General features: G+C 42.8%; 3 long non-coding RNA genes across 3 annotated transcripts in view; 2 read left to right on the top strand and 1 right to left on the bottom strand.

The window, feature by feature from the left end:
- LOC133235671 (uncharacterized) overlaps window positions 1-3,005 on the bottom strand; it is a 34,450-nt gene extending 31,445 nt beyond the window's left edge. The window contains exon 1 of the long non-coding RNA XR_009732618.1: window positions 2,883-3,005. This is a non-coding gene — a long non-coding RNA (uncharacterized LOC133235671). The remainder of the gene's footprint in view (window positions 1-2,882) is intronic.
- Window positions 3,006-3,123: 118 nt separating this feature from the next.
- On the top strand, window positions 3,124-15,867 carry LOC133235673 (uncharacterized). The gene is made up of 4 exons (XR_009732620.1): window positions 3,124-4,191; window positions 9,994-10,172; window positions 13,779-13,923; window positions 15,560-15,867. It is a non-coding gene; the product is annotated as an uncharacterized LOC133235673 (long non-coding RNA).
- A 260-nt stretch (window positions 15,868-16,127) lies between these two features.
- On the top strand, window positions 16,128-22,276 carry LOC133235674 (uncharacterized). The gene is made up of 2 exons (XR_009732621.1): window positions 16,128-17,942; window positions 19,820-22,276. It is a non-coding gene; the product is annotated as an uncharacterized LOC133235674 (long non-coding RNA).
- Window positions 22,277-23,201: the final 925 nt, after the last annotated feature.

Here is a 23,201-nt window from a genome sequence, read left to right as displayed (position 1 = left end):
AGAGGAAGAGATTAATCATGTGGTTTGCATCACCAACTTTATAATTCTCATAACAAGGCTGGTCAGATGAAGAGCCAAAATGTATCTTTCACAATGAAATAGTCCACATCAGGACAGCATCTTGTGTTTCCACTGTTGGACCGTGTTAATGTTATTGGAAATCCAAGGGTTGAATTTGTTTCCAGTATGGGCAATAACTACCCAAGATGAGACTCTATCGTTTACTACAGTTGTTAACTACAATAGTAATAGCTTCTGTTTATTGAAAGTTTATTTTGATCAAATATATGCACAGTGCCTCAAGTTGGGAAGGTAAAAATCAATTATCCCGTATTTTCCAAAAGAAGAAATTGAAACTCAACATTGGTAATAAACATCTCCAAAGGTCCCCAGCTGGTACAGAAAAAACAGGACTCACAAACAAATCAGTCCAGTTCCAAGGCTTGTCCCTCTCCAGCTATGCTATGCTGTCCTTGTGGCCTCTGCCTTCAAGATGCCCTCCTCCCTCAAGATATTTTATGTGGCCAAATCCATGAAGAAAAAAGAATCAAATTGACTGCCAAATACCGTGTAGACATAACAAAAAGCTAATTGACTGCAACTCTTATTTTCCAGCCTACTCTTGCGGTTTCAGGGGAAGTCATCTCAGCCGTGGAGACAGCGACCCACTGGTTTGAAGGGGCGCCAGGGGCTGTGTTGTCCAGCTCAGTGGAGCCAGGCAGCAGAGTCTCATCTCCTGCTTAGGTGCTCATGTCCCCTGTGTCCCTCACGTCTGGCTCTCTATCAAACACCACTGGGACAGCATCCCTGACACCACCCCACCATCACAAACCACACGGGCAGCCTCACAATATCTCACTCTATGACACATGGGATGTGTCAGGCAAACAGTGCTATTTAATAGAGAATACAGGGCTATATATTCGATGTGACTGTTCTCATTCTATTTTCCCCATCTCTGGAAGTAAGTCATTTTACACACTAGGAAACTGAGGTTTCACTTGGGTCTGTCCAAAGTCACATAAAAAGTAAAGATGGGGACTGGAAGGCAGGCTGCCATCCCATAGCCCAGGCACTTAACCTCTCCTTGTAGAGGCTGAGGACCTTTCTCCAAAGGGGCAAAGTAACATTCTTCCAGGACAAACCCGTAGGTGGTCTCAGAGCTGGGGCAAGAACTGGGGCTCTCTCATTCTAGAAGTTTCTCCACCATTCTCTCTCCCTATTTGTTCCCACAGCAACTAGACACAGGCTGTGGGCCTGCTATACATCAGGAACTATGCCATATGCTAACAGAAAAAAACAACAACAAAGCAAAAACAAATTGAAAGAAGTTGTGGCTCCTGTCCTCAGCAGCCCCAGAGTCAGACTGCCCTGTGTTAGACTCCTGCCTTTGCTACCAACCAGCTTTGCAAACTTGGACAGATGACTTGGCTTCTCTGGACCTCAGTTTCTCTATTTGAAGAATGGAATAATGTTAGTGCCCACTTTAGGAGGTTACTATGAGGATTAAAAAGAAAGATTACTAACGCAAGTTTAAATGGGGTAAGGTATGTACAATGGCTGTACATTCTCTGAGTTTTTTAAGCTCTTAGAAAATAGTGGAAGCAACTTTATTTTTGCTAACACATTAAAATATACATATAATTATACTCACATGTTGATATCCAAGTACCAATCTAGATTTACAAAGAGGAATTCTAAAGGAGGAGACTGAGGTGTTAAGTGGAATGGTCTGGATGTTCTCATAATTGAAATATGGATTACCTTGATACTTGAAAGCTGGATACATAAAATTCAGATAATGATTAATAATTATAAACTTGTAACTCACGAATTCCTGGGTACTAGGATCCTGCCATGAGGCACTGTAATCCTTACAACCCTATCATTTAATACATATGAAGAAACCGAAGCTCAGAGAGGTGACATTGTTACTGAAAATTCCAGATCATGTACCTGATGCACAGGGAGACCAAACGACACCAAAACATCAGAGTTGGGAACACAGAATGGTTTACTGAGGGCCCTGCAAGGAGAACTGGGTAGCATCTGACTCATTGGAAAAGACCCTGATGCTGGGAAAGATTGAGGGCAGGAGGAGAAGGGGATGACAGAGGATGAGATGGTTGGATGGCATCACCGACTCCCTGGACATGAGGTTGAGCCAGCTCTGAGAGCTGGTGATGGACAGGGAAGCCTGGTGTGCAGCAGTACATGGGGTCGCAAAGAGTCGGACACGACTGAGCACCTGAACTGAACTGAACTGAACAGCAAGGAGATGGGTGGCTCCTGTCTTAAAAACCCCCAAAGCTTTCAGCAGAGCCCTCTTCTAGGAAAAGTGCGGGAGGGGTGTGGTGAGTTTTTACAAACTTCTTAGTGAGAGCCTTTGCTCTTGAGGTCAATCACGGTCAGGTCACAAATGATCCCGTAAATCTCCACCAAAAAAATGTTACTGTTCTGACAAGAAAGGGCAAGGCTCTCAAGGCACAGCTTTCACCCTCTGAGTCCCAGGTCCTGGCTGAGAGGACACAGATCTCAGCTGGCAGCTCCCTCAGGGTTCAGTCCCCAGGCCCCGCCAACCTGTCATCACCGAGGGAGCCGGGTGCCCAACCCACCTGGCCCTCAGGCTCCCCGGGGTCCTCAGGCCGCACACGCAGACCACGTCCCAGGCAGGCTGCTGCCATCAGGTTGCAGAGGCGGGGATGGCAGGGAAGTTTGCCATGGCCTCAAGGCCTGGACCCAGCCAGTAGGTGGACTTGGCGAGGGCTCGGGAAGCCCTGCAGGGCACAGCCCTGAGCCTCTTCTCTGGGCCACAGCTCACCCACTGGTCCAAGGCCATGTAAGTCAGAGAGCCAGGGAGAAGGCCGGGATCCATCTCTTACCTTCGTCTCCTCCTCAGGACTACAACTCCACTGACCGTTGATAGACTGTAGACTGGCCCACTAACGGTCGCTGTTTGACAGTTATTCACTTGGGGGAGGGGCCCACTGCAGCACCGGCCAATGGCTGAGCGGGACCGCTAACGGGCGTTCATTGACAGTTGCTCTCTTGGGGGATGAGCCCACTGCAGGTGCCGACCAATCACTGAATGACCGTTAACGGTCTTTCGGTAACGGTTTCCTGGTAACCAGGCACAGGGTAACAGTAGGCAGCGATGGCTGGGTGCTAAGGGTTGCGCACGGGCATGGCCAGGAGCCTTCAATAGTGACTTGCCAAAGGCCACACGGCCACAAAGTAGTTGAACCGAGAGTCAATCCACACCTGTTTGACTCTAGCCTATTCTTCCTTTCTCTGTAAAGGCCTCTGGGGGTTGCTCAGAGAGCAATCAAGTGAAAAAGGCTACCCATGGAGAATGGAGACCCATGGAGACCACAGATACCATCCAGCTGCTGGATATGGTCTGTGGACAGAATTCAGAAGGTATATGAACTTGAATGGGAATAAAAATTACATCATCCTTTTCATTACCATTTACCTGAAGTTTAGCATAGCCTTCCATTTTGAATCTAGGCAATATTCAACAACATTATCAGCAGTGCCTGTAGCTCCTTCATCAGTAAATCTGTTGGCCAACACCCCAGAGTGATAAAGCATGTGCTCTAGCTCCAAAGACAGACTTCTCTCTGCTCTGCTCCACTGCACGCTTCTATCACTAAATGTACCGCTCTGTCTTAACTGCTTGCTCACTTGATCAGCTCTTAACCTTGAATGGAACACCTCTGAGGCCATAAACCCTCTTTGTTCATCTATGAATAATGAATCTTAGCACCCGATCTAGAATGTGGCACAGAAGGGGCCTTAATAAATGCTTTTTGCCTATGATGGGGGGCAGCCTTTCACTGTCTCCTAGGGACCCCACTTTGTGTTATTCATGCCCACCCAGGGACCTGCTTCTAACACACAGAAAATGGCAAAGCTGATGGATGTCACTTCAGAGAGGTTATAAAAGGCTGTGGTTAGGCACACTCCAGCTCTTGCCCTGATGGACAGGACCACCTGGCAAGGAATGGAGGGAAGCCTCTGGTCATCAGCCAGCAAGGAGGCTCTCAGTCCAATAGCCCACAAGGGATACTACCAAAAACCACTAGGTGACTTGGAGGTGGATCCTGCCCTAGTGAGCCTTCAAATGAGACCACAGATCCTGAGGCAACACCTTTATTACAGTGAGAGACACCAAGTTGGAGTCTCCAGGTAAGTCATGCTCAGACTGCCAAGCCAAGCCCCAGAAACTGTGACTTAATAAATGTGTGTCATTTTTAAACAGCTAAATGTGTTTTTGTGGGAGAAGGGCAGTTTGTTTGATACATAGGGATAAAAAACCAATACGTTGTCTATTAGGATAAAGGAGAAAGAGGAGAAAAGGTGGGAGGGAGAGAAAGTGCAAGGGGGCAGAATTCTCTGTTGGATTCTCCTCTTTGGCCATAATCTGGGGGTCATTCTTTGACATTACAACCCCTTACTCTTGACTCCTGGCTCCCCTCAACACCAGGAACTGTAGCCTGACTTTGTCTGTGCCAGTGCCTGCCATAGGAACGATGTGAACTTTCCTGTCATGGTCACATCATGCTCTGATTCATTCCAGAATTTTATTGTAACAAAACGCCTCACTTCATCAGGACAGAGGCCAAAATTGGTTAGCATTCTTTTAATGTTCTTGTAATGCTTCCAAGCTTATCCAGTGAATTGCACAAGCCCATTTTGTTAATGTTCACTCAACTTCCAAGGAATTTCCAAGACTCTTGACAGTTAGGACATCTGGCCCATAAAAATCACACAGACATGGTCAGTTGACTCTGCCAGTTGTCCTCACCCAAGCTCTCAGGACCCCACACCATCCACCTGCTAGAAACGTGGATTTACATGCTCCCACCTTCATCCATGCCTAGCTTTTACAAGGCTCTGCTTTAAACTCAGGAACCCTAAAGTTATCATCAGAGGCTCCTGCCTGGCCTCCAACGAGTTTTTTTTTTCATCTTTTGGCCCTGCCCCATGACATGTGGGATCTTAGTTCCCTGACCCCTGCTCCCTACATTGGCAATGTGGAATCTTAATCATTACACCACCAGAGAAGTCCTCCAAAAGGCTTTTGCTGGGAGTGGAAGTGCCAGCTAAGAGACCCCCAAAAAAGAACTCTCAGAGCCCCCTTATTTGAGGAGCCAAGCCAAGCCTTCTTTTCATTGCATACAACACTCACCCCCAATATGTAGTGGCTTCATTTGTGTTGCCTTATTTCCTCCATTTCCATTTCATGGGAAACCATACTGTAGATTTAATAATAACTCTTCAATTGGGAAAAATTCTATTATATGAAATGTACACATTGATTTTTTTATATCAAACATACTGAGGTATGGTTTACATACTACATCCATTCAAATGCACCCATTCTAATTGTACAATTCAATGAGTTAGACTAAATTTTACCCCTGTGTAACTATGACCACAATGAATACACAGAAACTTTCCATTATCCCCAAAAGTTCCCTCATGTCTCATCTCAAATAATTCCCACACTTTTTTCCCTGGGCAACCGCTGATCTGTTTTCCGTCATTATAGATTAGACTTGTGTTGTGTAGAGTTTCATATATCTAGAATGACATAATATGTCTACTTTTGTGTCTGGTTTCTTTCACTCAGCATAATAAGTCTGAGTTTCATCTGCAGAGTCAAATTGAATGTATCCAGCTTGACAGTAGTTCATCGTTTTTTAGTGCTAAATAGTATTCCTGTCTACTTGGTTTTTTCCTGTGATTTTTTTGGCATTTTCCAAATTTATTAAAGAATAATTGACATGGACTAAACTGTAGCAAAAGTATACAATTCGATCAGTTGTAACATATGCATATATCTATGATACACACCTAGATTTTTTACAAATAAGAATTTTTTAAAACATAGTGCAGCTCAGAATGGTGAAATAATTCCTCTGTTTGAGTCTTCTCTGGGAACCCTAGGTGAATATTTGCCTCTGCTGCTGCTGCCGCTGCCTAGTCGCTTCAGTTGTTTCGGACTCTGTGTGACCCCATGGACTGCAGTCTGCCAGGCTTCTCTGTCCATGGGATTCTCTAGACAAGAGGACTAGAGTGGGTTGCCATGCCCTCCTCCAGGGGATCCTCCTGACCCAGGGATGGAACCCAGGTCTCCTACACTGCAGACAGACTCTTCACTGCTGAGCTACCAGGGAAGCCCAAAATTTGCCTCATGTTTAGTTAACTAGAGAATCTTTGCTGACTTACAAAAAAATCTGTTCTAAGGTGATTTGCTGCCTCTGATGAATAACCTTTTAAAAACAGACTTTTTGCTAAAAGCAAAACAAACAAAAAACCAATAAAAATAATACTTAATGGCATCTCACCACATTCAATATTGCTATGACAGAAATCTCAGCTGCAGTGACATGAATCCAAATCAAACCATATCAAAAAATAAAGAGTGGGGACAGAAAGGGATTTGTTAGCTTTGCTGGCTAACATAAATGAAATGCCCAGAAACTTCAGGCACAGCTGCATCCAGCAGTTTAGACATCATCTGGAGTCAGTCTACCTTCTTTTTCTTTCTCAGTCCTGTTTTCCTCCCTGTTAGCTTCAGTCTAAATCTGCCATGTTTGGCCTGCTGCAGTTCCAGTTTACTTTTTTTCTTGAATCACTCATAAAAACAAACTACCCTGGGTATGTGCATTGGGAAAAAATTAATGCAGGGAACTGATTACACAGGTGAGGGGATTGCTTAGAAGACAACCTGGGATACTGACTAATCCAGAGATGAGCCACATTAGAAAGGCACTGCCTTTCATATCAGAGAGACAAAGAGAACAGCATGATGTAATTGGAGACTTGATGTACCCAACTGGGGACATGATGTACCCAGAGGCTGGGTACCAGCCTGCTGGGGGCTGGAGCCAGAGAGGAGCTACCGTTGCTGTTGGAGACAATGATTAACACGAGGAGGGAGAAGAACTACCCTGGTCTCTCCCCCCTTTCACCCTCAGTCTACCCATCCACGCATGCTAAATCGCTTCAGCCATGTCCGACTCTTTGTGACCCCATGGACTGTAGTCCACCAGTCTTTTCTGTCCATAGGATTCTCCAGGCAAGAATACTGGAGTGGGTTGCCATTCCCTTTTCCAGGGGATCTTCCCGACCTAGGGACCAAACCCAGATCTCTTACATGTCCTGCGTTGGCAGGCAGCTTCTTTAGCGCTAGTGCCATCTGAGAAGCCCAATGCCTTCCATTGGCCCAATCCAGCTAGAAGTCAGCTAGCAAGGGGTTGTAACCTGCAAGGGGTGGGCCTCTGGAATACAGACAAGAATAGAGGAAGAGCAAGGAAGCGGGAGACAAGCTCTGAGGGCAAAAGGCCCAGCATAATTCTTGTGGAAACTGACCTTGCTGATACTGGGCTGGCCAAAAAGTGTGTCCATGTTTCTATACCATCTTACAGAAAATCCCAAGCAAACTTTCTGGTCAACCTAATAGCTCCAACAGAAGCTTTAGAAAGGTGCTTGATTTGTTCAGGTATGGGTGTCAGGCCCACTTCTAGTGCTAGAGGCGGGGTGGGGGTGGAAGTCAGCCCCACAGACACCAAGAGGAGCAGGACAGCCCCGAAAGCAAAAGCAAGGTGCTGTCAGCCTACATGGATGCGGGGTTGGCAAACCCAGATATCCACCATGTGCTGCTCCATGGGGATGGGTACCCGGGGCTGCACAATTGCAAATGGCCCAACTTGGGTTAGTTGCACACGGCAGAGCTGCAGGTTTGCTAGGATGCCAAACTATGGCCAAGGTCAGGATCTTGCTGATATATTCCCAGTTCCTGGGAAATTAGGAAAGGAAAAGAAAAAAAAAAATCAAGAAAAGCAGTATTGCTGTCCCTTCTAATGAGGCTCCCTCATTCTTAAGCCTGGGTTTTATAGCATGAGACCCAGAGCCTGGGTGGGAAAAGCAAGTGTAGGAAACCAGTCCCAGGAAATGCAAAAGCCACATGTCTAAATGGTCTTCAGTGGCATTTTGCCTTCTAAAGGAGACACTTTGCAACCCAAATGTGGAGGCCGAAGGATTTCCTACGAGTCTTTTACGATCTCTATAAATTTCAAGAGAGAGAATTGGTGAGCAACTGGGCTCTGTCACTGTCAGGGCGCTGATTGAACGTGCCTTTAATGGAGTCTCCAGAAGCCATAAAAATGCATGAAAACAGCCTTCTGGACACAGGCAATCCTGATGGATGGAGCGGTGACACCCAGTAAAAGCCAAATGGGTTGGGCTTGTACTCATGCCTGAGAAAGAGAATACATCTCAGTCTCTTAGGATAGAACTTGCACTTGGAGAAGCATTAAGAATTCTATGTAAAATTTCTCCCCCGGGAAATGTACACATGCATACACACAATCCAAAATAAACATTGCATGCGGAAGGCTTTTACATAAGAGTATTCCTCAGAAATTAAAACCTTGGGTACTCCAGTGGGTTGAAAAGCACTACTTCCCCCGATTTATATCCACCCAGGACTTCAAAATATGACTCTACTTGAAACTAGGGTCTTTACAGATGTCATTTTACACATTTTAAAGTGTTTGCCAAATGGAGGCTGCTAATGGTACCTCCAGATGAAATGGGGCTTTCCTGGTAACTTAGCTGGTAAAGAATCCACCTGCAATGCAGGAGTCCCCAGTTTGATTTCTAGGTTGGGAAGATCTCCTGGAGAAGGGATAGGCTACCCATTCCAGTATTCTTGCCTGGAGAATCTCCATGGACAGAGGAGCCTGGCAGGCCACAGTTCATGGGGTCACAAAGAGTCGGACACAACTGAGTGACTAAGCACAGCAGAGCCCAGATGAAACGAGTAGATGATGTAGAACACATATTATTGTTATTGTTGTTCAATCGCTAAGTGGTGTCAGTCTCTGCGATCCCATGGATTGCAGCATAACAGGCCTCTCTGTCCCCCACTCTCTCCTGGAATTTGCCCAAGTTCACGTCCACTGGATCCGTGATGTCATCCAAGCCTCTCATCCTCTGTCGCCCTCTTCTCCTTCTGCCTTCAATCTTTCCCAGCATCAGGATCTTTTCCAATGAGTATCACGTAATAAATGCACAATGAATGTTGCCTATTGTTACTACTTAGAAGAGATGGGGGGAAGGAAGGGAGGGAAATTACTAAAAACTTGCAAATACTCACTGTGACCCTGAAATCACAGAGCTGCATCCTAAGTGAGTACAGGAGGGAGACCTTCCTTAGCAGACAGGTCACCTTCCTTTCCCATAACCCATCAGTTCTGGTGCCTGAGAGACTCTTAACTGAAATCTCCTGAGAGGGAGAAATCTCCTTCTCTGAGTACAGATGCTTGTGAGGTCCTGCCGTGATGAAGCAGAGCACCCACTTTGCACCAAAAACCACTCTGTCCCAGTCAGATGGTCGCCTGATGGTGCGAGCTGGCTAGGAAGTTTAGGAGCTCAGTTCAGCACTCAGATAAGAAAATGCACTGAAGCCCTTTATTCCTGACATGGGCATATGGTAGAAATTATGTGGCATGCACTAAATTATTAGAATACTCATTTATTTTGGAATGTGTATGAAGTAAATGAAACAAAATATATACCCTTTTCAAAAGAACTCATTCCCTCTGCTAGGGGCAAAATACCTCTTGTGGGAAGGTATTCATTCAAAATAAATTATCTTTGGGGGAAAGGGCATGCTTTTCTAAAGGAGAATGTTGTTCTCCATAGATTTTCTAATTCAAGGGCTGTCTGTTATGTACATACACATATATGTATTAAATGCCAAGTTGGAAAATCATTAACTATATTTATTAAAAATTGAAAAGGCCTAGGTACTCAAAATAACAGTAACTTAGAATTTTTTCTCACACATAAATAAGAGATATCCAAAGCCAGATACTTTAGAGTTACTATGGAAACTCATGGTGTTATTAACATTAGACAGGCATGCTCCTATCTTCCTGCTTTGCTAAACTCAAAGGGAGTCATTTCTATCCTTAGAGTTACCATATGGACCAAGATGGCTGCTGGAGCCCCAGCTACCACATGTGCATTCCAGGCCCGCAATGGATGAAGGAGGGAAAGACAAAGGAGTCCATCTCCCAAGTGCATCAACTTTTTTCACGATTTTTCCCCAAAGTCCTGTACAACATTTCCATAGTCACTCACACTCCGTAACTGTAAGTAAAACTGGAATGTTGTCTTTTTGTTGGGTCCATTACCACCTCAACTAAAATTGAGGTTCCGTTACACTTTAGAGGATTCAGTTCAGTTCAGTTCTGTCATTCAGTCACGTCTGACTCTGCGACCCCAAGGACTGCAGCACGCAAGGCTTCTTTGTCCATCACCAGCTCCCGGAGTTTATTCAAATTCATGTCCATTGAGTCGGTGATGCCATCCAACCATCTCATTCCCTGTCGTCCCCTTCTCTTCCCGCCTTCAATCTTTCCCAGCATCAGAGTCTTTTCCAATGTGTCAGTTCTTCGCATCCAGTGGCCAAAGTATTGGAGTTCCACCTTCAGCATCAGTCCTTCCAATGAATATTCAGGACTGATTTCCCTTAGGATGGACTGGTTGGATCTCCTTGCAGTCCAAGGGACTCTCAAGAGTCTTCTCTAACATCACAGTTTAAAAGCATCAATTCTTCAGTGCTCAGTTTTCTTTATAGTCCAACTCTCACATCCATACATGACTACTGGAAAAACCATGGCTTTGACTAGACGAACCTTTGCTGGCAAAGTAATGTCTCTGCTTTTTAATATGCTGTCTAGATTGGTCATAACTTTCCTTCCAAGAAGTAAAAGTCTTTTAATTTCATGGCTGCAGTTACCATCTGCAGTGATTTTGGAGCCCAGAAAAATAAAGTTTGTCTCTGTTTCCCCATCTATTTGCCATGAAGTGATGGGACCAGATGCCATAATCTTGGTTTAGAGGATTAGTGTTCTACAAATCACACTTTGGGAAACTGTGGACACTTTCCTATGGGAAAGAATTCTTCATATTGGCACTACTGACATTTTGGGAGGGATAATTCTTAATTGTGGTGCTGTTCTGTGAATTGCAGGATGATTAGCAGCATCCCTAGTCTCTACCCCATAACAAGTCCTTCCCTATCCTGTTGTGACAATTAAAAATGTCCCCAGACCTCAGCAAATATCCCCAGGGGCAAAACTATCCTTGCATAAAAACTTCCCCATTTATTAATTTACTTACACAAACTCATGGATTCTTAAGCTATTCCGTGTTGTTATATTTGTTTACGATTCAACATTCAAATGATCCCAGGTTTGGCCAGTGGGAACCCTGTAAACCTGGCTCCTATGTTCTTTGGACGTGTCTCCATCAGTCTTTAAGCACTTGATTTCAGAACTTTTCATCTGGACAAGTTCTGGAATTGAGAAAATATAGTGACTATTCAAGTGACCAGTCTCTCTTAGAATATGAACACTTAGCCCATTTTTGCAGCCTGTTTTAACAACACTTTTCATACTGTTCGTGGGACTCTGAAGGCAAGAATACTGAAGCGGCTTGCCATTCCCTTCTGCAGTGGACCACGTTAACACTATTATTTGTTAAAAGGGACAGTGTTACTGCTGGGGACTCACTTCAAAAATTGAAATGGCAATAGAAGTTGCTGTTTCTATGAGAACTAAGTTATGGAAAGTACAATGATAAGAGAATAAACTGTGTATGATTTCAATACCTTTAGATGATGAAAATTTTGCACCTTATTATGTCCCTGGATATAGTCCAGTGTCTCCTAGTTTATAGTCTATGGGAACTTGAATAAAATTTGTATCCTACTGTTGTGTGAAAATTGTATAAATCTTAATTATATTGCATTGGTTCATGAGGTATTCAGGTCTACTATATTCTTCTACTTTTCTATATATTCATTCTATTAATTTTTGAGAGTCTGTTATTGAAACTTCAACTAAAAACTTAATTTATCTACATAAAAAAATTTTAATATATATATGTAACTTTATTCTGTATTCTCCAAGTTTCCTGTAAATGTGTTATCATACTTTTATAATTTGGAAAAAAAAATGGAAATTTATGAAAAGAGTCCATAAATTAAATTTGCTTTAAAAATGTTATGGAGTTAGGTGTAGACAAGATAGCTGCATTATTTTAAACAGAATTTAATCCCCCTGCCAACTCTACATTTGTGTACTGTTTCAGGAAAACACTGACTGTTGAAAGTCAAATTTAGCATTTTTATAGGTTGTAAAAACCCAGTGCGGATCGTCTTACCAATGCCATTCACTAAAATTTTCTTCATTCAGTCACGTCAGTGTTAAACTGTGAAACTTCTTCCCAGGAAGTGTCAGCCCCAACATATTTCAACATGTCTAATGAGAGATCTGAGCCTGGAATGTCTTATTACCCCAGAAAGTAAGGAAGTGATCAAAGACTGATAGAGACACATCCAGAGAACACAGGAGCCAGAACACTGGCCAAATCCAAGATCATTTGAATGCTAAACAGTCAATTGGAGTAAGAGGCAGGATTAAGATGATGAACACAAGTTCATCAAGAATCCATGAACTTGTGTAAGTAAATGAACAAGTGAGGAGAAGGGGAAGATCTCCCTTACAATAAAAAAAAAAAAAAAAAACTAATAATGACATCAAAGGAATGATGAAATTAGAAAATGACTATTTGGCAAACATGGTAATAATAACTGATTCCATCAACAATCATCAGATGCTGAAATTTGTTTCAGCATAAAAACTTTTCCAGGTAAAAGTTGGAGGAGTAACAGTATTTACAAAGTCCCAAAGTCTCTTATCACAACATAATGAATGACAGAAGGTAAAATGGAACTTTCCAGTTGAGAAACCTGGCAGAGAGCTTCTTAACCAAGTGATGGAGGTTAACATGACCAGTAACAGGCAAGGGCAAGCGCATCTGGATCTGATATACTAGGAGGACACGGTATCATTTCAGGGGTATCCCTGCCAAAGGTGCATAACCTGGGTTCATTCATGAGAAGACATCAGACAAACAAATCGAATACACACACACACATATACATAGTAGGAGAGCCGGAAGAGCCACAACTGTGATAAATGTTAAAGTTTGAGCTAGGAAGTCTGAATGAAGTATATAAGGGAATTCTTTGTACTATTCTCACAATTTTCCTGTAAGTCTGAAACTATGTCAATATTAAAAGTTAAGGAAAGCTGTGAGGTTCAGGACTGTCCTCACCTACCCCACCCTCTAGACTGAGTTCTCCTTTCTGCTTTATCCCCTTCCCCTTCCACCATGCAAAGACCTTCCTCATCTGTTTTGTCTGAATGGTTTGCTACAGATAGGTTCCTGGGTCCTGCCCAGAAACTGTGACTCAGGACATCCTGAGGAGTAATTTTCCACAATGCCTGAATCCCACCCCCGGAGATTCTGATTTGATTGGCCTGGAGTGTATTCCAGTGCTTTTTCAGTTCCCCAGATGACTCTAATGGGTAGCCAAGGATGAACATTTATATGAGTCACCTCAAAAAAAAAGTGAAACTGAAAGTGTTAAGTCACTCACTCAGTCCTGTCCAACTCCTTGCCGCCCCATGGACTGTAGCCTGCCAGGTTCCTCTTCCATGGAATTCTCCAAGCAAGAATACTGGAGTAGTTTCCCATTCCCTTCTCCAAGGAATCTTCCTAACCCAGGGATGAATCCAGGTCTCCTGCTTTGCAGGCAGATTCTTTACTTTCTGAGCCACCAAAATGCAGATTCTGCTTCGCTAGGTCTAGGGGAGCTGGTGCTGAAACATCTGCCTTTTTGACAGTCTCACTGAGGATGCTGTATGGACATACCTTGAGCAACAATTGACTCATCTAGAGTAGATTCCTAGTGTTCTTTGCCAACAGACCTTTACCATCTTAAGTTCTGACAACTCCAAGAGCACAGACTCACCATCTGGTTTATTCTCCGTGAGTATCTAACGCTGGGTGTTCCATTAATAGTCATTAAATATGAGTATTGATGAATGAATGAAAGTTTCCCTAATGTTATGCTAATCCCCACTCGTACCTCCCAACCACTTAATATATTTAAAATCATCATATTTTGCATGAGAATTGCCTCCATCACATTTTGAGAAATCAATGGTTTTTGAAACTAAAGACCACTTTGGGTTGAGGAGAGTTGCCAAGATATCACTCGCCTTCAGGAATCGCCCAGCGCAGGTGCACGCGACCACGGCAGCCTCCAAGTCAGCTGCTTCCCTTCCTCTCCTCTTCTCAAATCATTTTCGGATTAGCATATCTCTAAGTGCATATAATTTTCACATCAAAGAGTGTAATTTTTTGCAGAAGTGGAGGAGAGAATAATTTATCCACTGAAGTATCTCAAGTAGCAGTCTCTCTAGCGTGACATACAAATTACACAGAAGACAGACGTTTAGGAAAATTTGGTGGCAGAATTTGTATTGCTGAAGTAGATGTGAAGAAAATTCACCCACTGAAACTAACAAATATCTATTTGGGGGACTAAAAGCAGGCTCCCAGTCGAGTGATGAGAAGCCAGTCTGAGTTGCCTGCTTCCTGGCTCACTGAACGGGGAGAGTCCACAGTGGGTCTTTGCTTCTGGGGGTGGGAGTGGGGAGCACCTAGAAACATAGGATTCACCAGTCCTGCCTACACCCCCGGCACACCAGCGCTCAGTTCAGGATGGGTTCAGCCACCTCAAATCCCTCCCGGAGTAGACCCCACTTTGAGAAACAGTCTTGCCTGGAGCGGAAGACAGAGAGAGAACCCAATCCATTAGTTTTTTCATGCAGCCGACTAGGTGCTGAATTCACAATCCTGTTCTAAACACCAAGTTCTGCAGCACCCTGCCCTTTGCCCCAATTATCCTATAGTTGGATAACCCCCTTCCTTTGCCTGGGTCTGGAACCCTCTCCACAGAGGAGCCCTTGACTCCATACACACACTGAATATGTAAACGTACCTAACACACAGAGACCTGTATACAATCTAACACATGCCTAATATATACACACACCTATACATAAATATACATACCTAATACACACCTCTAATGCATACACACTCCTAATATATAGACACCTAACACACATACACAACCCTAAGACATAAATACACCCCATGCTTACACACACAATACCTACTAGGCCCCCCACACACACCTAGTACACACACCTGTACATACACACACTTAACTAACATACATACACACACTCAATCATACACACATCTATGCATAAACACATACCCAACATACACCCCTAAAACATACACACCTAACACACACATGCACATATATCTAAACAAAAATATACATCTCATACACACGTTTTAGCAAGAGAGAGAGAGAGAAGAGGTTTGTTTCTGTGCCCCTAGACAATCTACCATGCAGATGTCTAGATTTTTGGGGTCACTTTCAGATATAAAACACTTTAATTCCTAACTTTATAAAGTGAAGTCCAGAACACTGGAATGCAGTCAGAAAGAATAGTCTTTTCAATGTATGCTGGTAGGTCAATTAGCTATTTCCAGGAAATAAAAAATGTGTCTTCCCCCTCCCTTAATTCCTAATGGATGACAGACCTAAATAGGAAAAGGAAAACAATGACGCTTTAGAAGACACAGTAGAAGAACATCTTGGAGAAGGCAGAGAATTCTTCAACTGGACTCAAATATGGGATAAGATAACAATGGCCAGTAACACTACAGGTAAGAGTCCCACTGTGGAAAGTACCCAAACGCCCATCCACAGTAGAAAAATAATTATCATGTATTCTCATATTGAAATGTACTATAGAGGAGAGAATGCCCCTCCATAACTGCACACACATAAAAATAACAGTCTCACAAACAAGCTTTATGAAATAAATAAGACACACAAGAGTAGATACTCTGTGATTCCATTTACGTAAAGTACAAATACAAGCAAAACTAATCTCTGCTGTCGTGGTCTGGGGTAGTGGTAACTCTCAGGCGCTGTCAGTCTGGGAGCAGAGGGACTCCTCCTCCTCAGACACTGGTGGGTGCTGTTTCTCCCTTGCAGTGTTGGGCACACAGGTGTGTTTATTTTCTGAAGTGTGCAACACACATTGCACACTTAAAATATATGGAATTTTCAATGCCTACACAGACTGAGTGACTTTAACAATAGAAATTCATTTTCTCACAACTGTGCAGACTTGAAAGTCCAAGATCAAGGTGTCAGAGGTGTGGTTTCTCCTGAGGCCTCTCTCTGGCTTACACGCGGCTACCTTCTCCCTGTGTCCTCACACAGCCTTTCTTTTGGATGTGCACAACCCTAAGTGTCTCTCTGTATATACAAATTTCATCTTCTTCCCTGGTGGCTCAGATGGTAAAGAATCTGCCTGCAATGCAGGAGACCCAGGTTCAATCCCTGGGTCAGGAAGGTCTCTTGGAGAAGGAAATGGCAACCCACTCCAGTATTTTGCCTGGGAAATCCCATGGACAGAGGAGACTGGCGGGCTACAGTCCACGGGGTTGCAGAGAGTCAGACATGACTTAGCGACTAAACAACAACATAACATCACCAATTGGATTGGCTCCTTTTAACTTAATTACCTCTCAAAAAGCCCAAACTCCAAATATAAGCACATTCTAAAGAACTGGAATTTAGGACTTCAACACATGAATTTGAGAGGAGACAAAATTCAGCCCATAACACCCTGCCCCAGCTGTATTGCTTGGTTGTCCTGATAGTACATATTCACCCAGGGCAAATTCCACGACAGGCAAGAAAGAACTTGGGCTTAGGATCAGAGTGATGTGGGTACTGGAGGTGGGAGAGCTGCTGGCAGAACCAAAATCCACCCAGTGGTAAATCACAGGGACAGAGAGCAGGTGGGAGAACACCAGCAGCCCCTTATGTGCCTTCCCTGACCATCTTGTCTAAGCTGGCACTTCTTGTCATTTTCTGGCTCTCTACCTTGCTTCATTTTTTTCTTATTTCCTTAATTTTCACTAAGATACAAATCACATATGATAAACTTCACCCATTTAAAGTATGCAGTTCAGAAGGTTTTGACACATTCACAGGGTTGTCCAACCATCACCACCATCTAATTCCAGGTCATTTTTATCACCCCAGAAAGAAGCCTGTACTCATTAGCAGTCACTGACACACCATATTTTTATTTTCTCAATGACTATCCTCCTTGCCACTAGAACATAAACCTCTTAAAAGTAGACACTTTGATTTGGTCACTGGTCTGTGCTCAATCCTTAAAAAAGGATACATGGTATCATGTTGGCCAAAAAGTTCATTTGGGTTTTTTCTATGACATCTTACAGGAAAACCCAAATGAGCTTTTAGGCCAACCCAATATGTGCCAGTAACTCAAGTAAATATTTAATTTGATTTAATATAGGGACCAGAAACTGACTTGAGATATTGAGTCAAAAAAAACCCAAAAAGGCCAGAAATGGTATGTCATGGGTTTATTTCACCCATCATGAACCTTGAGCTGACGACACAGACAGATACGCCATGGCTGGCCTTTGGTAGCCAACCCAGAAACGCATGAGGCCTCTCCTAGGACACTGGCTCCATAAACTGGGTTAAGAGGCTTTCAGATTTAGAGGCCTGCAGTTGAAAAGTTTTCTTTTGCTGTGAGTTACACTGGCTGTGATTGAATTCTTCTCTTGTGTCTCAGTGAATTTTAACACTTCTAAACTTTAGAGTGAGTTGACGAGGTGATGGCTGCTCAGCTTATGAGACAGTACAGGCTCTGCTATCAGCCTGGTCATGCAGGGCTTTGCGGGGCCCTCCCAGGTACAAAAGTGTTTCTATAGCCCCCGTTTCTTATTTGTAGGCCTTCCGCCCGAGTTCCAAAGGGCAGATTCAAGCAGTTACTTATTGGAAAAGAGAGGGAAAACAGAAACAAAGGAAAAGCTGTCAAGAGACAACAGTGCCGTAACAAAGCAGAGTTGTACTTCGTCTTCAAGGGGTGAATAACAACCTGGTCCAGATCTCTGAGTTCTTCTACAGGAACCAAGGCCCCCACCCAGGTGGAGGAGGGTAACTTCAGACTGAACGCGGGAGCATTAGACCTCAGACTGGCTGGAACCAGAAGGTTGATGACTGAGATTCCTGGACCACCACCCTCTTAGCTCACCACCAACCAGTCAGGAAACTTACACATCTGATAGCCCTTGCTCCAAAATTTGCCTTCAAAAACTGTTCCCTAAAATCATGGGTGAGTTCAAGTCTTTTGAGCATGAGCTGCCCATACAGTTGGCCCTTGAAATAAGCCTTTCTCTGCTCCAAACTCTGACATTTCAGTTTGTGTCGCCTCACTGTGTGATGGGCACAGGAATTTGGATTTGACAACAGTGTGACCTCAAAGCAATGTAAGTCACTTCCCTAAGCCTCAGTGTTCCCATCTGTAAAGTGGGGTGGGGGAGGGGAGATAACAGTACCATCTTACAGGATTGTTGTGATGGTAAAATGAACAAAAACTACATGTTGACGTGTAATAAGCATTCCTCAGCCATTAGCCATGAACACAGAATGAGACAATTGTAGCACCCAAGATGGGACACAAGATAAAGCACAAATCACACACATCATTTGGATGAGTCAGTCTCCTTTTTGCTAGACATTCTGAATAGTCACTACTTTCTGGGTATCTGGCCAGGAAAACTAAATGCTAAAATAATATCTGTTCAAAAGAATATTTATAAAGATTAGTAAATACGCTATCTCTGTGTCCTTGGGCAAATCACTTCTCTGAACTTTGATGTTCTTATCTGTTAAATGAGAACAATCTATACAATGAATGACCATGAAGATTAAAACTGACAACACATGAAAAATGCCTGGGACACTGTGAGTTTCAACAAATGATAGTTATGAATATCATCTTTATCCCAAGTTTCACGGTTCCTTCTCTAAAATCCTAGGTCCCAGAACTGTTTAGGGAATCAATAAAGGGGCATATCCAGTGTACTTTGTGATATTCATAGTGGGTCTAGGGAAGTAGATGATCATTAAACACAGCAATACTTCTGCAGTGGGATCTGTGAAAATTCACAGAAGGGTGATCAATCGTGTGGATTAACCAACAGTGCTAGTAGGTAAAGGTCAGGTTTAGCCAAATGACCAGAGGTCAGGGCAGGTTTCAATGCCAAATGAGCAATGAAAACACTTTCAGTTTTCAGAATTTACAGACTTGCAGAGAAGGGATAATGAATTTGTACTTCTGTCTCAGAGATCAGAATCTTTAGTTTCTCACTCTCTTCCCTGAAAGGGGCAATGGAAACAAACATCTTCATTTCCCAAAGCATGGCAGGCTGACTATTTTAAAAGGAGGGGAGTGGGTATGAGGGGGTGGGGAAATGATGACAGTATCCCAATAAGAATGATAAATGCAAAAGGAGAAAGAGAAAAAGAAAATGGCCCAAAATGGAAACTAATTTTAGTAACAGCAATGGATTAAAAGGAAAAAAGTCCTTGCTTACAAATTCAAAAACAAAAACTATCACACTGACGTGTCTTCCCAAATTTGGTTGAAACATCCCTCCTGGTTTTGGAGAGGTCTTCTCTTGAGCTGCTGCCAAGAACACATTCCCATGGCCAAGTGAAAGACTTAAAATTGCGAATGCAAATGCAAACACGGAGCAGCCGTTCCAGTAACAGCCAGAGCGTGACTCTGGCGGTCCAGACACCTCCTGGATGACAGAATTAGTTCATCCGGGAAGGTGTCCCCAATCTTTAGTTGGGTCCAGAAAACATTTCTATTGCCAAAAGTATATAAATGCTACCAATTTCACTGATTTGTTCTGAGCTCCCTGTCAAAATAATTAATGTGCATCCAAAATACAGGGACAGTTTCCATGCACTGGAGTTGAGCATCCTCAGAGAGAGAAGGATGAAGAGCTGGAGCAGCATCTGACAGACAGGCCACCTCGGCAGTCCGAGCAGATAACAGGTGTCGTGGAAGATGTTGTTCCTACTTAAGGCTCCGATGCAGCTGAATTCTGCCATATAAATTATTAAAGAACGTGCAGAACATTACACAGTTCATGTACTTAATGATTATAGTTCACAGTCTAGGTCAGATATAATTAGATGTTACATTAAAATAGCTTCACAGAGCCATTTATTCTGATTTAATTACTTAAAATGATAGCATAATGAGCAACGCTTTCAAGGAAAAAAAAGTACTTTTTTAAATGGGCTCATTTTAAGTTAATACGAAGAAAATTAATCATTTAACTGAATGGAGGAAGACGAGTCCACGTCTTCAGTGGCATTGTTTCCGTGTCACAAAGGTTATTTCCCTCTGATGACATGTTGCAAGTGATAGAGAAATAGACTCTTTTTTCTCATGGGAATATAGATTCTCATTTTTACCATTCCCTTTAAATCTTCCTCTCTTCCACGCGAGCCTTACCACAGGCAATGATGACTTTTAATGCCAGCGCTGAGACACAAACATCCCAACGAGAACATCTCTGTGAACTGTAGGGAGTTACGAACAACGGTCCACGTCTGTTTCACAGATTGCATTAGCATTTTATCAGAAGCAACAAGAGGCACAGTGGTTACATACATACACTCTGTCATCAGACAGGGACAGGGTTTAAGGCCAGCTTTGCCACTTACACCTATGAGACCGTTCACAACTTAATATGGCTTGTCTGGGCCTCAGTTTTCTCATCTTGAAACTGGGGATTAAAACAGCACCTATCTCATAGGGTTGTTTTGAAAATCAAATGAGATTGAGCATGCAAAGCACTTAGCATGGAGAAGCTGATAATAATTCTTAGCTCTTGTTATTATAAATAGAGACAACAAATATTTTGCTGGCTCTTAGCCCCCACCCTGTACGTTCTCCTCAAAGATTTTAGGCTCCAGCTGCAGTTTTCCGGTACAAATTATAAAAGACTTGAAAGAAAGAGATGGGGGCTCCTCCAACCCAACTGCTTCCTTCTGTTTTTAATAACTACAAATGATAAGAGACCCTCCTATAAAGCTTTTGAGAGTAGTATCAGTTCACTCCAAAAAAAAATCCTACATGGTTTTAAAAACATATGGCAATATTTATCTACTATTTCTCTGTCCTGAGTCAGGCTTTGTAGTGAAAATATTCAATGCTGGGCTCAGGGGAAATGGGGGAAAATTTTTAAATCAGAAACCTTCCTATGAATACCCTCTTCAGACAGCTGTAAATACTACTCAGGGGATGTGGTATTTATGTGAATCCTGGGACGCTTAGCAAAGGTGATGACAGAAAACACTGGCTTATGGATACAGGGGGCTGTGGCAGCCAAAATAATGTGTCAAACTTGGCCTTGCATGAGTGAACACCATCCAAGAGAGAGCTGACACAATCTCCCAACGTATAACATCCTGGACGAGAAAAACTCAAGGAGCCACAGGGTTTTGAGACCATGGGCTGTCACTTGCTTGTATTCAAAATGAGCTTTACTTCCTCGGGAAGGTGATGTTTGTGCCACTGCTGAGTTGAAAAAGAGAGTGACGTAGAGTATATTACTTTGGCTTCCTCCAAAAGCTGACTCTAAAGCAAATGTTTAGGCACGTAGAGTTTATCGGATGCACGATGGTCAGTCTTATGTGTCAGTGTGGCTAGGCAATTGTCCCTGCTTATTCAACTAAACACTAATTTCTGTGAAGGTATTTTGTAGAAGTAATTAACATCTACAATCAATTGACCTTATATAAAAGAAATTGTCCTCTATGACCTGGTGGGCTTCACCTGATCAGTTGAAAGACCTAAGAGCAGAATTGAGATTTTCCCCAAGGAAGAAGAAATTCTACCTGTGACTACAGTGCCAAATTCTGCCCAACAGTTCCCAGTCAAACCCTCCTGCCCTATGGAATGTGAACCCACCACAGTCCTAGTCCATGCCATCACAATCACATAAGTCAGTTCTTGCCAATCAATCTCTTAATATATATAGAAAGAATTTTCATTTTCTTTAATGAGTTTTTTCAATTTTTGGAATACTTTCTTTGTGTTTGCTCTGGAGTTTGCTACATACACCTTAATTTCTCAAAATCAGCTTCAGATTGCTATTACCTTAATTCCAGTGAGATACAGAAAGGTTATTCCCATGTGGCTCCATTCTCCTTTCTCTTTTTTGGGTTATTTTGTATGTATTAAGTCAATATGTGTTAGAAATGTGTAATAATGCATTGTTCTAATTAATGTTACAATTTTTATAAATCTATAACTTTTATAATTTTATATCTTTGAAGTCTTTTAAAGAAGCTAAGAAAAGAATGGAGAATAAACAAATATTTATAGTTTTGTTACATTAGCCTCCTTTTTTTTTTTTAATCATTTCTGGTTCCTTTCAGTTCCTCTGGATTTGGGTCACCATCTGGAATCATTTCCTTAGTCCAATACAGCTTTGCTCTAAACCTGTCTCTTTTGAGCTATTATTGGCAAATATATCACATTTCTACATTCTATAAGCCCAACAATATATAAGACACACTTTGTCTTTTACAATGTCTTTTTAAATTAAGACTAGAAAGGAGACAAAATTTGCATTTATGTATTATTTCTTATAAATGATCAACCTGCTGCTGCTGCTGCTAAGTCGCTTCAGTCGTGTCCAACTCTGTGTGACCCCATAGACGGCAGCCCACCAGGCTCCCCCATCCCTGGGATTCTCCAGGCAAGAATACTGGAGTGGGTTGCCATTTCCTTCTCCAATGCATGAAAGTGAAAAGTGAAAGTGAAGTTGCTCAGTCGTGTCCAACTCTTAGCGACCCCATGGACTGCAGCCCACCAGGCTCCTCCATCCATGGGATTTTCCAGCCAAGAGTACTGGAGTGGGGTGCCATTGCCTTCTCCGTAAAATGACCAACCTAGACAGCGTATTAAAGTTATGACCAACCTAGCCAGCATATTAAAAAGCAGAAACATTACTTCGCCAACAAAGGTCCATCTAGTCAAAGCTATGGTTTTACCAGTAGTCATGTATGGATGTGAGAGTTGAACCATAAAGAAAGCTGAGTGCTAAAGAATTGATGCTTTTGAACTGTGGTGTTGGAGAAGAAACTCTTGAGAGTCCCTTGGACTGCAAGGAGATCCAACCAGTCCATCCTAAAGGAAATCAGTCCTGAATATTCATTGGAAGGACTGATGCTGAAGCTGAAACTCCAGTACTTTGGCCACCTGATGTGAAGAATTCATTGGATTCATTGGAAAAGACCCTGGTGCTGGGAAAGA

This window comes from Bos javanicus, chromosome 22 (assembly GCF_032452875.1).
Source record: "Bos javanicus breed banteng chromosome 22, ARS-OSU_banteng_1.0, whole genome shotgun sequence".
In the NCBI taxonomy this organism is placed as follows: domain Eukaryota; kingdom Metazoa; phylum Chordata; class Mammalia; order Artiodactyla; family Bovidae; genus Bos; species Bos javanicus.
This window is presented reverse-complemented; position numbering and strand designations above follow the sequence as displayed.